The 15,943-nt window shown below is 34.4% G+C and overlaps 1 pseudogene across 1 annotated transcript; it reads left to right on the top strand.

The window, feature by feature from the left end:
* The first annotated feature begins 10,629 nt into the window (after window positions 1-10,629).
* On the top strand, window positions 10,630-14,211 carry LOC143635949 (protein LNK1-like; annotated as a pseudogene). The gene is made up of 7 exons (XR_013154158.1): window positions 10,630-10,730; window positions 11,051-11,524; window positions 11,623-11,862; window positions 12,008-12,427; window positions 12,573-12,721; window positions 12,955-13,084; window positions 13,746-14,211. The product of XR_013154158.1 is annotated as a protein LNK1-like (transcript).
* The last annotated feature ends 1,732 nt before the right edge of the window (window positions 14,212-15,943 follow it).

Consider the following 15,943-nt stretch of genomic DNA (forward strand, 5'->3'; position numbering starts at 1 on the left):
CATCGCGTATAGCGATGGACATAAAAAAACGGGAAAAATCTGGTTTAGACCTATATCTTCTATTTTACGAACCCTAATCAGTGATTATGACTTCCAGCAGCTTTTAGGCGATTTTGGGTGAATTTCAGTGCTACCAATCATCTATTGATCAATCCTAAAGGCCTTCCTCATCATAATTTAAGATCTATCGATGACGATGCTCAGCTAGTCTTCTCGAATTATATCCGGGATGTAAAGTTTGTATTACTTTTAGTTTTCTCATGTATTAAGAACACATACTTTGTAACTGTTGATGATTAATCTATGAGTATTGATGTTTAGTATTGCTGTGCATTTAGTCGATTTAGGTTTACGTTGATCAGAACGATTAGTTTGTCAGTTGCTATAATAATTGCCCATAGGATTGTTTTGATTAGTTGACTACAAAGAAGTATGCAATTGCCCTTAGTTGAGTCACAATGGCAGGGACTGTTTGATAACCAGTGTCATGTGTTAGCGACTGTTGATGCCTAAGGTTTAGCTCGTTAATCAGTTTGTGTTAATCAGTAATAGTTAATCTGTTAGGTTGCATGAGATTACTGTTTGTTTGCATTCTTGAACCTCGGGTGTGATTTGCTTTTGTTAATTTCTTGAATTTGTTAAATTGCTTAATCATCTAAAAACCAAACTATTTGCTTGTGTGATCAGCACTACACTTTATTACTTCATAATATTATAAATTGGTTGCACGTTACACTGACCACATACTCCTCTTGGTTTAACAACCTACTAACCCTAGCTTGCTTAGGTGATTAGGAACTTATTTTAATTGTTTTTTTACTATATAGCGACAATCTAGCATCAACACACCAGTTGTGTTTTGGGCTAGCGAATCTCGTATTTTTCTCTAAAACTATATTATAAACTATTTTTAATTATTTTCTCAAAATACTTGGCATGTCGGATCCAACTTGATCTCATAACAAGTTTGGACCGACAAAACCAATCACTCTCTTAACGGACGTCGAGGTTCTCCTTAATAGAACTACACACTTGGTTAAATTTCTTTTGATTCATTGAGTTATCTCATAACATTTGTTACTTTGGAATCTTGGCTTCGAGCTTGACCAATTATCAAGACTCAAACCGAAAAATCCGAACACTCGTAAAATCTCGTTTTGGTATCTATTTAACAAAGGATCTTACAATATTGAAACCTTACCCAAATATTTACTTAACAAAATTTAAGTAAAACTAATGAATAGAATACCAAACCCTATTTCGAGTAAACTTACTTTTCTAAAACCATTACTTTAATTCTTATGTATTTACACTTTAACTCTCAAACTTTAATTATTTATTTTACTTGTCAAGTTATTTTACTTTAAAGCTTTAAAACCATTTACTAACTCGAGACCCTTTTTATTCTAGGTCTTGCCTGTTGAACTTACCCTTCCCCGTTTTATCGCAAACTATTCTTCAACACTCTATCCTCAAACCACAAGCTCTATGGTGTATGATACTTAGAATACTTTCTCTATTGTGTGTTATATGTTTCATATGCTTTACGTGCACGAGTGTTTATTTTTATATTGTTGTGGAGCCTCAATAATTATGATCATACGCACCCTTAACTACTTTAGCCTTGTGCTAGTAAAATAAGGCATCATTATCCGAGTATGTCGGTTGTTACCGATTAGAAAGAGTCCTCATTTACTTATGATTTATATACCGCAATTGTTGCTTTTATTTATAGTCTCATACGTTTGTGGATTTCGCCTCATATTATATATACTCAAAACTATGAAATTACTCACCAACATTCATGTTGACAAATAATATTTTATGCATTGTTACAGGTTTAATTATTGGTTGATTGGAGTTTCAAGATGTTATCTTATTTGAGACCGTTTAGGTTATTAGAATAATGAACAATTAAATTCATATATTTGGTGTTATTTGTATGAACAAGATGTGTACTTTAGGTGATTGAATGAAATTAATGAGTTGTTTAAATATTGTCACTTTACTAGTGTCTTGTGTTCATGGGCAATCTGTTGCACCCTGGCATGTTCCGCCGCCTTTGGTCAGGGTGTGACAGATTGGTATCAGAGCCAAGACTATAGGATAGGCGGTTAGATGTAACGGCCTAGTATGGTTTTGCTTTAGGGTCCTTATACGTGTTGCTTATACATCTTACCCTATTTGATTGTTCATTACACTTATATATTTATTTACTTATTTAATTCATTTAATCCCAAAAATATACACATAGTAGATTTTTATGATGTTTTTTTATGGATCACAAACTTAATTTGGATCCCATTATTTATAATCTCCTTAAAGCTTGACTCTATAACGGGTTTGTAGCCACATTAGGGGGCGAAACACTATGAAACGATCATTTGACAAAAAGATTCCAAGAATCGAAGGTGATTTACTTACCTAGGATGGTTGAATTGTAGTGTTCGTCTTCTAGGCCAACAAACCGTGTTATATGTCACACCCCGACTAAAGGCGACGGAACATGCCAAGGTGTGACGATTGCCCATAAGCACATGACACTATTTAAAGCGACAATATTTAATAAACTCGTTTCATTTCACAACATCAAAAATGTCACATAACAACATTCATAACAAGTCATAACAAAATATAGCAAATCAAATATTGTTCATTTTTGCTAATATCCTAGAGGTATTTGTGACGTTTTCTCTACAAGCTCCATAATCAACCAAGATGTAAACCTGTAACATTTCATAAAATAAAGTTTATCAACACAAAGGTTGGTGAGCAATTCATAGTTTTGAACAATATGTATGTAATAAGAAAAGCCACAATCTTGTATACAAAACAACAAATAAATAGCAATAATTTGGATAATATGAGGTCGCTAATAAGAATACATTAGCGACACCGTCTATAAGAGAATACCAAATAGATTCGGATTTCATGAGGTCGTTAATAAGAATACATTAACCGCACCGTGCTATAAGAGAATACCATATAGTTCACGGATTTATGATTCAACCCTCCAAAAGCGGTAAACACATAAGCATATAATCATGTAAGCATAGAACACCAAATCGAGCATTTATTTAAGTAAAGTATACAATATCGTTTGTGGTTTAAGACTCGAATATAAAGTATTTAATTTGAATAAGTACGAAATGTCACCCCCAAAATAAAAGATAGAAAACGAGGGATGAATGTACTCACATTCAAGTAATAAACTTGAAAAGTTGATAATTTGGAGATTTGCCGGAACGATGGGTTTAACGTATGAAGCCTAAATAAAAGAAAGTCTTGGATTTAGAAAGGTTGTCTTGAAGATCTTTAAATAAAATAATTGTTGCAAATCGTAAACATTTAAAGTTCAAGGTTTAAAAGTAACTATTTAAGAACTTATAATAATAACCCTTAAAAATGTAAGTTTGCTCGAAACCGGGTTAAAGTATCTAACCTTTTTATTTACTTAACCTATGTTAAGTAAGAAGGTGGGTAAAATGCAAGAATGCAAATTACTTTGGGACAAAGATACTAAAACGGGTCTTTAACGAGTGTTCGGGTTGTTGGTTCGGGTCTTGACAATTGGTCAAACCCAAAGTCAACTTTTCAAAATATTAATTGTTATGATATAACTCATTAAAATGTAATAATACTTAACCAAGTATGTAGATCTATTGTTTTAGAACTAACAAGGTACGTTAAGCGAGTGTTCGGTTTTGTCAGTCCAAACTTTTTTATAAGATCAAGTCGGATCCAACATTTTTAAGTACTTAAGAAAATAATTAAATCAGTTTGTAAACTATTTTTAAAGAAATATACAAGTCTTGATAGCTAAAAACACACGTGTGTGTCTTAAGCGAGTAAAAATCGGGTCGGTTTGGTTTCCATATCACAACAAGTTCATAAATAGATTCCACAAACCCATATATCATAGATCTTGTATAATAATGTACAAATGAAAATTTTAAGTTCTACAACTAAAAAGTCAACAAATAGTCTTTTAAACAAAAGTTCGGTTTGGCTCGGTTTCCATCTCACAATGAGTTCATAGATGGTCTCCACATACCCAAGACATGTACATGTGACTAACAAACTAAAATGAGCAGAAGTTAAGCATATAAATAATATGTGCAAACAAGTTATGTGAGTGTATATATATCAAGAACATGAAGTCCTCTATGAAGTCTTGCCTTACGAGGTCCGAAACTTAACCAACCGGAGTCGGAGAAGTAACTACCAAAGGTAAAAAGGGGTGTGTATTATATATATGTTTTACCACCATAAACAAGTATTAATAAGACTACATAAGCTAATTAAAATGAAAGAAATAATTCAGTTTGACTTTGGAAGTCAAACCTTCAAGAAAACTAATAAAACAACCTTTAGATCTTTGAATTTGAGAGAGTTTTTGGTGTTGTAGTAGAGATTAATGGGTGGAAAGGGTGGTGTATATATAGGGTAAGTTGAAAGGGTCAAGCATAAAGGGTTTTGCATGAAAATGGGGTGTTTTGGTCACATGTTTGCATAAAATTAACCAAAAAACATGCAGCTGTAGACCAGGAGATCGCGATACGCGACCAGTATGGGTATCCCCCATCGCGTAGCGCGATGGGGTTGATTACCAGACTTTCCAACTTTTGAAAGTTGACAGTTTTGACCCCCGGAGTTCGTTTTAAGTGATTTTAACGCGTTTTAAAGACCGAAATGAATGTTTTCAAGACCCAACAAGTGTAAAACAATATTGTAACATAAAATCCATAATTTTGATTATATCCAAGGTTTTGGTATACAAAACGGTTCTGTTTACATGTTAAACGAATACAAACAAGACCCGAAATTGACGAATGTCACATTATACATGTCAACAACTTCAAGTTGTCGAATGCAAGCGTTCCGGTTGCCTCCTTATATTTTTCGTTGGAAGCATAAGAGCCACAGTGGTACGTGGACTAATGTTTTTAGCATCCCGATTACTTCATTGTTTACTTGTTATTGATGTTATTACGATATTTGGGACAAAACGTGTAAAACACATTGATTTCGTGCACATGTTCGACTCCCCACTTTACCACGATTTTTAAGATTTAATGTTGGGACAACTAGTCATGATGGTTCATGAAAGTTTTCACGCTTTTAAATCCTAACACATTATTTCAAACTTCAAAGATTTAAACTATTTAACATTTTATTTATTTACTTGATTTACTAACAAAAGAAAACAAAATTTAACATCCTTATCCTCATAACTCTAGGACTCACGATCATTAAAATCCCATATTTACTCATTTCCCTCATACTTATATCAATTACCCCAAACTTATGCCATTTCTCTTTTATTATTTTAGAATGCCTCTTCTTCGTACACTCGCAAGACTAACTCCGGTCGTCGGATGGCCGCTATGGTTGCTAAAGAAATCGCCGATGTGATTCCTGGGCTAATAACTCAAATTCAAGCCACCCAACCCACCATTAATCAAACCACACCTAACCCTGCACCTTTCGCCTTGAAAAATTTCATTGTTGCCAACCCATCTCAGTTTCATGGAAAGAACTGTGCCACTACCTTGTTGCAATGGTTCGAAAAGATGGAAAGCGTTTTTAATCTTTGTGAATGCCCCGGACCCAAGAAAATCATGTACGCCTCAAGCATGTTCGAGGGAACCGCTCGCAGTTAGTGGAATAGCGAAATGTTCGCCAATGGAGCAGAAGTAGCTACGGCCTACTCATGGACCAAGCTCAAGGAAGTCATGATGAAGAAATTTTACCCAAAACGAACTCCAAAAACTCGAATCCGAATTTTGTGAACTTAAGCAAGAGAGTGGTGACAACTCCGCCTACTCCAACCGCTTTCATGAGCTTAGTCTCTTGATTACTCACTTGGTTCTAACTTTTTGAAATTTGAAATAATGGTCAACAATTGAGACAAATACACAGTTTTCAACATTTTCATCAAACACTAATGAACTTGAAAAAAGAGCCAACAATGTTGATGCAATCCTATAATTGGTAGAAACCCAAGTCAAACAAGGTCATGAAAGTGATATGTCATGACTTCATTTTTCAAAATGATAATGTGATAGCAAACACAGATGACCAGACTGGTATTCATAAGCAATTAAATGGTGGTTGATTACTTTGGTATGAATTACTAATAAGATTATAATAATATCTATGGTTCTCTGCTTACGAGTGTATGGATAACACCAATGTTCTTTTTTATTTTGTAGTTTAAAGTCTATCAAACTAAGAGATTTACTATTGTAGCGTTATTGTAGGAATGAAGAAAACCAGACATATAATAAGATATTCTTTGTTTAGATTTGTTAATTTTCACTTATTCTGTTTATTTCATTGCATTTATTCTTTATCGATATTTTTTGTATAAAACAACAAGTGCACCCCCCCCCCCCCTTCACCCTGATTTATTTGAACTTTTTGTATGTAAATTTAATAAAAGAGTTAATAAACGCTGCTAATTTAAACTTAATTAGTAATTTGGTACTTTGACATGTGAACGATATGTGATACTAATAATTATATTTTATATCTTAATATGGTAACTTTTATTATTTCGTTTTACTTAAACTTAACTGATCAATTATTGAGTTAATTATTGCATTAAAATAGAGAATTACCAATTACCCTTAATTTATAGAATTGTATGTACTTGATATGAGTTTTAATAAGCAATAATTACTTTCCAACTTTCAAGTATGTTATAAAGCCAAAAACACGTGAAGTCATTCACATTTTGAGTGCATTGGCTTTAGTTACATTTTTTCTTTTCATTAGACAAGTAAAACAATCACGGGCTCTTCCCATGTGATATATATTTTCAAAGTAAAAGGTTTACACATTCAAATATGGAATTCATCTTTTCTTAATTTATAAAACCAGCTTTTACAAATGCTTAATTGAATATCGTAGTACCAAGAGTTGCTTTTACAAGTCATTCACATTTTGAGTGCATTAGCTTTAGTTACATTTTTCCTTTTCATTAGACAAGTAAAACAATCACGGGCTCTTCCCATGTGATATATATTTTCAAAGTAAAAGGTTTACACATTCAAATATGGAATCAATCTTTTCTTAATTTATAAAACCAGCTTTTACAAATGCTTAATTGAATATCGTAGTACCAAGAGTTGTAGGCCAAAACGACCTTACAGTTGTTATCCTAGATAATGATGTCAGTGTTTCAAATGCAACGTCAAATGTTGCATACAAATAAGTATTCAGAAGTTTGTAATAAACTTTTAAATATTTTTTTCATTTTGCATGTCATATTTAAGTTACATGTATATATATATTTATTTGTTTGTTTTTTTTTAAATTCCACATAATATATTTGTTAATATGTTTAAAAAATAAATTTTTCAATCTTTATGGTACACGTGATATAAACTAGTTTATTATATATAGGTATATTAAAAAAAAAGGATGTAGCATAGAGTTTGTAAGTATTATAAAATGAAAATTGTGTTTTGGATTATAAAAAAGAGGAATCTTCAATTTGCCTCCCTGGGTTATATCGTCGCTGGATGGATTAACCATTGAAAACGAAATTGCAAAGGTTCTGCCACTGTGAAATTTGGGCGGGGCAGTCTGTTCCCTTCCGTTAAATATTTTCGTTAATGACCGTTAAGATGGAGGGTGTTTTAGACTTTTTACAAATAGAAATTTGGCGGGTCACAGTCTGTGCCATTCTGGTTGTTATTTTTTTTAAAAGCTTGGAAAAACCAGCTTGTCGGGAAAAATGATAGTCCGACCACCGGGTATTATCTTCTTCCTCCTTTCTCCATACTCTTTCCCCCTTCTCCACCCCTCATTTCTCCCTCTGTTTGGACTTCCCGTATCAACAATCAATAACAATAAACACAGATCTCAGATCTGTATATAAGATTAATACGAGTAAGGATCTAGCTCATAATTAACATAGATTCAGTGTTGTATATATATTATCATTAAGTTATCAATAGTGTTTGTATAATATTAGGTGAAGCTTGAGAGAGATCTGAACTCTGAAAATCTTATATTGAAAAGCTTACATTAAAGTGAACAGTAGTTCACTATATATAGAAGGCGATCTGGTTCGCTAACATCCCCTAGCGAACCAGCTTCCCCTTCGTTACATAACTTAACTTAACGAACCACCCCCTGATTCGTTAATATCCCCTAACGAATCAGGAGGGAATACATTATAATGTCTTAGTTCGCTAACATCCCTAGCGAACTAGACTTAACTTTAACGAACTAGTCTTAGTTCGCTAACGTCCCTAGTGAACTAGACATAACTTTAACGAATTAGATAAATATAAACATTAAATATTACATTAATTGATAAATAAACATTAACGATAAATACAAAGACTCTAGACGCAAAACCATGCACTAACACCCTCCTTCGTTCTTTCCTTACTCATCTTAATTTCCTCCACACTTTCTCCACATTTTCTATATATATACATACCTCCACCTCCTTAAACACAAACACCGATCACCAACACTAACGCCGTCCGACACCGACGTCGATGCCGCCATCACCGATCGACGCCGCCATCCGACGCCGACGCCATCACCTTCGCTGTCCGACAACATCACGGACGCCACCACCGCCGTACCTTCACCTTCATCTCACAATGGTTTTGGTGTTGGTTATTAGGTTCAATTGGTTATTCAGAGTCCCGCTTGGATTGAGTCTCCGAATTCGGATTCGGATTCAGAGAATTTCCATTCGTTTGGTTGTTACTTTCGCCGGTGAAGCCCGGTTGGCCTTCTGTAAAAGGTGGAATCTTGACCCACTTCTCTTTCCGTAGTGTTCGGGGTCGACACGTTACATGTTAAATCCCGAAGTTTATAATTCGGGTGTTTTGATATATGTGTTTATGTATTGTGTTTTGATATATGTGTTTATGTATTGTGTTTGTGTTTATGTGTTTATGTATTGTGTTTGTGTAATATATATAAAAGAATGTTTGTGTTCATTGCGTGTTCGGGCTCGGGTTTTACTAAAAAACGGCCCGATTCATCGTTTTCGGGCGTAAAGTTTACTAGAAAACGACCCGTTTCGTTGTTTTTGAGCGAAAATTACAATAAAAAAACGAGCCGTTTCGTTGTTTTCGGGCGGAAAGTTTACTAAAAAACGACCCGTTTCGTTGTTTTCAGCGAAAATTACAATAAAAAACGAGCCGTTTCGTTGTTTTCGGGCGAAAAGTTTACTAAAAAACGACCCGTTTCATTGTTTTTGAGCAAAAAATAAAAACGAGTCGTTTCGTTGTTTTCGGGCCAAAAGATTACTAAAAAACGGTCCGTTTCGTCATTTTCGGGCAAAAATTTCAATAAAAAACGGCTCTTTTCGTTGTTTTCGGACGGAAAGTTTACTAAAAAACGATTCGTGTTGTTGTTTTCGGGCGAAAAGTTTACTAAAATAGAGTTCGTTAAAGTTTTTTACAAAAAAATGGTTTTAAAAAAAAGGTTTAAAAAAATGGTGAAAATTTACTAAAAAACTTTCGGTTCAATTTTTGGTTCAGTTCAATTAGTGAATATATATTACATATTGTATAAATATATCACTATGTTAGTTTAGTTTAAATGGTTGGTATTGTATGTTGTTAAACCAGGGGTCGGGGTTCGAACCCCACCCTCTACACGATACCTGATATTTATTTTTAGAATTAATTATAGGCCCAGGGGTAAAATGGTCATTTCAACGTTTTTTGTTCAGTCAACTCACGGTCAACTGGCGGCAAAGGCACAGACTGCCCAGCCCAAATTTCATAGTGGCAGAACCTTTGCAATTTCGTTTCAGTGTTTAATCCATCCAGCGATAATATAACCCAGGAAGGCAAATTGCAGATTTCTCAAAAAAAAAAAGAAAAAAAAAAGAAGCTATATAATTAAGAACCCAAATAACCAACCAAGTGTGTGAATAAATCCAAAACAATTCTTTTAACAATAAATAAAATAAAAGAAAGTAAAAACAGAAAAGTTTGACCCTACGTGAGGAGAGGAGAGGAGAGGAGAGGAGAGGAGAGGAGAGGAGAGCAGTAGCAACCACCAGAAGCAGCACCTAAGGGGTGGGACCACGTGGCAACCAGGTGGCACAATCACAGGATTGTAAGCCGTCCGTCCCTCTCGTCCACCAATTTAGATTAGATTCTCTCTCCGCCCTTCTTTTGATCTCATTTGCCACGTGTCACACAATCAACGCCATCCTTATTTTCCCCACTCATATTATTATTATTTTATTATTGTTTTCTCTCTAGAACCTACGAGAGAGATTTGCGTTTGCTAGGGTTTCTGGTTATCAATCAATCAATCAATCAGTTTACGCTTCCGGCCTATTCACCTACGCGTTTCCGGTAGATCTAATTTCAACTGTCCTTTGTTCAATTTCATTATTATTCATTCAAATCTGTTTACGAGCTCTGATTTCATTTCTCGTTGTTATATAATCTGATGTGTTGTTAACCTCTTATAGAAGAATTAGATGAATAATAAGCTAACTGTTTTGTAGCTTTTGTTAGGGTTTTGATGTTTGACTTTTCTAATTGTGGATTTGGATTGTGTTTCTAAGTGAATGACTTTTTAATTGTCAGCTGGATTGTTGAAGGCTGTTTGTTCTATCCGCTTTACTATAATTGTTACTGCTGCTTTCGACAAGTATGACCGCAGATCTGTTCGAGGGACGCCATATCAGTGCTGGATAATTTGAAGGAATGTCAGACTTGTCGATTTATGAGGTACGAGCTTCGTCTGCACTCGTCTCTTTGATTGTGTAGTTGAATACTTTTAGTTTCTCTAATTAGTTAGTTGTAATGTGTTTAGCCTTTAAGCCTTACTACTCGTAGGGAAGTTTAAGGCACACAGGAACAGTTTTTAAAACATTTTATTTGCACATGTAAAGTAATTCTAGCAGCTATGAAACTAACATGTTCTGTGAGTTGAGTAAGTATTATTATCATATGTGGAACTAGCATTTTGTCATATTGTGCTTCTTTTCTGACCTACTACTTGCTTATAGTTTATATTAAAGACTAAAACTCAGTAACTGATGTAACAGCTTGATGATATTGTCTGGGATGATTTTGAGCATAGTGGTGATCATATAGTGCCGCATCCCACAGACAATAAAGGAAGTGAAGATAAATGTGACAGTGACATATGTAAGAAGCCTCGGCTTGATGAAACACCTATTCAAAGCAATGAAGAAAGAGGTTCCAAGACGTTAAATAAAGAAACAAACATTATGGAAAAAGATACATGGTCTAATATGCTTGATATTGTCTTTGCTGCTTCTGGTGATGCTGACTCAGCGAGACATGCCTACTGCACAATCTGGTGATACTAAGTTGTCAAATCGTTGTTTTGAAAGTAGCAACATCAACTCTGGTAGTGGGTTATGCACAGATGAGGGGATTCTTAAAGATTCTTCTGGTGCAGTTGATAGAAACTCCTACAATGATCTTAACTTGTTTTCCAATGATTATGACTGGCCGGATGTTGGATATTTTGAGGACGTGGACAGGATGTTAAGGTAATTCCACTCAGAAAACTAAAGAATGCTCAATTTTTCACTTTAAGGTACTGTTATTCTTCTTTTTAATCACAAAAAACACCTATTTATATGTGCAGCAATTGTGATTCGTCATTTGGACTGAACGTTACGGGCAATGACGATGAATTGGTATGGTTTACTTCAGAAGATCCAACTAGAGGCTTTGAAGAGACAATGAAGATGGATCTTAAGCTTCCATGTTCAGAGCCAAGTACTTTTTAACAAACGTATCACAGGGTAACGAACCTCGTGAATCAGATAATAAGACATCTAGTTTTGTGTCTGAAAGCAAGGTTGAGATCAAAGACAAAGATCAGGTTGGTTTTTTTATTTGTCTTTTGTGAGAGAAAGTTTTGATGAAAGTTCACTTTCATCAATTGAACCATATTGACACAATGTACATCATGATTATATATGTTTCTTTAGTTCTAAATCTGAGTTTATTGGCATGTTGATTTGCAGAAAGAGCAGTCAAGACAACAGAACCAGACAGAGTCTATTGATCTCATGCAAAGCAGCGGTTATCTGCATCAAGGTCATGATCATGCAACCATGCAATCTATAGGTGGCTCAATGATGAAAGGGATTAAATTTGAAATCAAAGGTTCAAGCCAGGTTCATTCAATGGAGAGTTCTAGTCTGCCTTTATATACTGGAAATCAAAATCAATCAGGTATGATTTTCCAGGCTTCAGGAAATAACCTGGAACATATGATTGAAAACAAGATCAAATTTCAAGGTGATATGGAAGGCGCTAAAAAAGGATCCTCAGCAGAGTTAAATTCATCAGATGTGCCAGCTGGTTCTTCACTCAGTACTGAGTTGGATGAAATCTCACTAGAAGCAACCACTTTTCGCCAGCTGCAACAGGTTTTGCTTCAGGTAATATGACTCTGCATCGTCACTTTTATGATATAAACCACTCATGATATTCATTATTAATATGCAAAACAGTTTGTTATAATATTCTCTGATTGTATTGCTAACTTTTTAAGGTGTATGTACCTTTAACATGTGTACTTTTCAGTTGGATTTGAGGACTAAGTTATGCATAAGGGATAGTTTGTATCGTTTGGCTAGAAGTGCAGAACAACGACATGACTTTGTTGGCATAAATGAAAGCACTGCAAATTGTGGAGGTACTGGTGGGCCCGTGATGACCGATGGGACTAGCAAGTATGTTTTTTATCCTTCTAATCTTAATATAATTACAAAGAAGTTAAGGTTGTAGTTGAGTTAAAGATTATATACAAGTCACGCCCTGGTTAATTTGCCGAATTGTCACAATTATTTTCTTTTTTCTCACTTAATTTTATTTATATATACCCTCGTATTTGTTGCAAGTCTGTTAAGACTGTGTTAAGTTTTGCTGAAAATTTTATCTGAATATTTTTAATGCTGTGTTTTAGGTACACTGGGCTTATGGATATGGAAACTGATACAAACCCCATAGATCGAACAGTAGCACATTTGTTGTTTCATAGGCCTTCAGAGTCATCTAACATGCCTACTTCATTACCTTTTAAATAAAATGTAAAGGTAAGATTCAATAAAACCTCTATTTATTTCTAGAGGTAACATTTTCAATTCATTCGCTTATTATATAGTTAATCTGGGATGTTTTATCTTTAACTGGTAAAACGTGTAAAGTCAAAGAAATTGGCTAGAAAGCAAATAGGTCGAAACTGGCACGGTTCTTATTCTTGATGCATAGAATTTTGTAAGTCTTGTTATTTACAAAACTATATTGTTTTTTTAAGGGTTGTTTTTTTTTTGCATACAGTGTAACTAATTTTGGTCTAATTACATTTTTTTTCGGTAACTCTTAAACTCAGTAAATTTAGCGAAAATATAATTTTCTGTGGTCATCTAAACAAGAAATATTTTTTTGTCGTTCTCTTGGAGAATAAAAGTTACTTGAACCAAAATTGTTACCCTTTATGCGATGAACTTTTTTGTAATAATAAATTATCCTTTGTAATACTAATACATTGGTTTTCAATTAAGAAATGTTAATTAAATTGAGAAAAGTGTTTGTGGTCTTGTGGGTGAACCAACCATACTAAATGGTTGTGTATGACCTGAATTTGTTACCCGATGTGTTTGACCCACTCTTTTTACAAACTGTAGTTTGGTTCTGGTTCGGTTATTGAATTCTATGAAGTGTAACCTAAAAGTCAACTTGTGTGTGATCTAGCAGGTTCATGGATCTAAGACGGGTCCAGCTGTGGTGACCAAGAAGCCATCAGGTCAACAAGTTGAAAATGAATCAGACGACAAGATTTCAAGCAGCAGAAAAAACTAACGTCTCGTTACATAGGCATGTTAGCTTTCAAATCGTCATGTGCAAACTGCAAATATAATCTATAACGTATCTAAGCGAGGAGTCTAATACTGACTCGTAAGCTTGATGGGGGTTTCAGTGTTGTTCATTGGTGTCCATCCTTGTGTATCTTTCTTACAACCGTCTACTGTATCTAGTCTAGTGGTGGCCCAATTTTGACCTAGAGTTGATATACATATGGTGTTGTTTTGGATACACTCCACTTTCTATATGTTCCAGTTTTCTGGTTAATGTAAATGGTGTTTCATCATATTCATGTCATCCTGCATACATGATTTCATATCATATATTGGAAAAGGTTTTATGGCCTGCATGGTATGTGGAAAAACCAATGTTTTCAGAACCGGCCCAGACATTGACCCGGGCGCCTTACCGGGTCAAAGGTCGGACCGACCCGGGAGGGCAGACCGGTGTTTGACCTGGATGACGTCATAAATAAAATATATAATATAAATATATATTTATATAATTCATATATATATATATATATATAAAATAATTATAACAAAAAAGATTAAGGATAGCCTAATTTTATGTCCATTTATGTTTGGAGCACTGCCTTTTAAGGATATAGGGTTTATTTTTGTATTAAAGAGATATCGATAGGGATTGGTTGGTTGGCAGCTTTACCCTTTAGAAAGTGCGCAGGATCGAATCCCGGCTCTAACTTTGTATGGCACGTGTAAAATTATAAGTAACACACACTCACCTTATACTATCCCGTATATCTGATGGCTTTTAAACCGTTTTATCTGTTTTTTGTAACCTTTTCTCTTTTTGTAAATTAATGTTTGTGAAATATTGATCTAGACACATTCATTTAACATAAACATTTTGTAAAATTTTAAAATCAAGAAACGTGACACCTAATGGAATAAGAATCAAGACTGACATGGGGACAAAAAAAAAAGCTTTTTGGGGATGTGATCCTCATACACCAACTCCACATGTCTATATGGCTCGTATAGGCCTATACGGCCACTGACAAGGGGACAAAAAACAGCTTTTTGCAGTCTATCCTATACGAGCCGTATAGGCATTAAATGTCTCGTATTACTCTCTGACAAGCCATAAAAACCTATACGGTCGTATAGAGCTATACGACCGTATAGGAAACATTTGCAGAAACATTCAGACTGGCTTAATCGTTGTCGGAAAACAACTATACAGGCCTATACGAGCCGTATAGTGCTATACAACCCGTATAGACAGATTTTCAGTTCTCTAAGCTTAAAACATGAAAGATTTTTATGATGGTTGATAAGATTAGGCTGAAAGTAATTTGACTAAATGGAATATTAGGATTAAAGCTTAAAATGTGAAAGATTTGTTTGATGTATTATAAGATTCTACCGGAAGTTGTTTAAGTTCATGTATTATTAGGATTTATGAATCTAACAAAAATAATATAAGTATATGTGCTTCGTTAGTTAATTTTTATCATTCGTGTTCTCTCTTCTTCTTGGTTCTCTTATTACATAGATTAATATAGTAGTATTATAAGTTTAAACGAATGGAATATTTTACGTCGATCTTTGATGATTATTATCCCCAAAGTAACTTTGGTGAAAATTGTGGGGTTAATGATGGTGAAAAGTGTGAAGTTACCGGTGAGGAAAATTCTGAAGTTAGCGTTGGTGAAATTACAAGCAACATATCCGTTTTTTCAACCGATAAGGTAAAATCATAAAAAAATAATTTTCTTTTCCCATGTATCTATAAAATATATTTTCTTTTCTTGTTGATAAACTACAACTTTTTAAAAGTGATTAGTTGTTTTAATATTATCTACACTACCATTCCTAAGGATTTTTCTTTCAGATATTTGTATCTCTCGATGAATTGAAGAAGTGGGCTGGAAAAACCGGTCGTGGGAATGGTTGTCATAGTCACCGAACGGACGAAGAAAAACGCCAACGAGGAGGTGAACAAAATTTTTCTTATGTGTGATCGAGGTGGAGTATACAAGTCAACCGTGAAAGTTAAGTGTTCAGGTATAATAAAAACTAATTGTCCATTCCAATTAATGGGTAAATACCACGATGAGTACGGTG

This window comes from Bidens hawaiensis, unplaced genomic scaffold, assembly GCF_021521415.1.
Source record: "Bidens hawaiensis isolate Kalapana, Puna unplaced genomic scaffold, B.hawaiensis_p1.1 tig00000536_1, whole genome shotgun sequence".
Lineage (NCBI taxonomy): Eukaryota > Viridiplantae > Streptophyta > Magnoliopsida > Asterales > Asteraceae > Bidens > Bidens hawaiensis.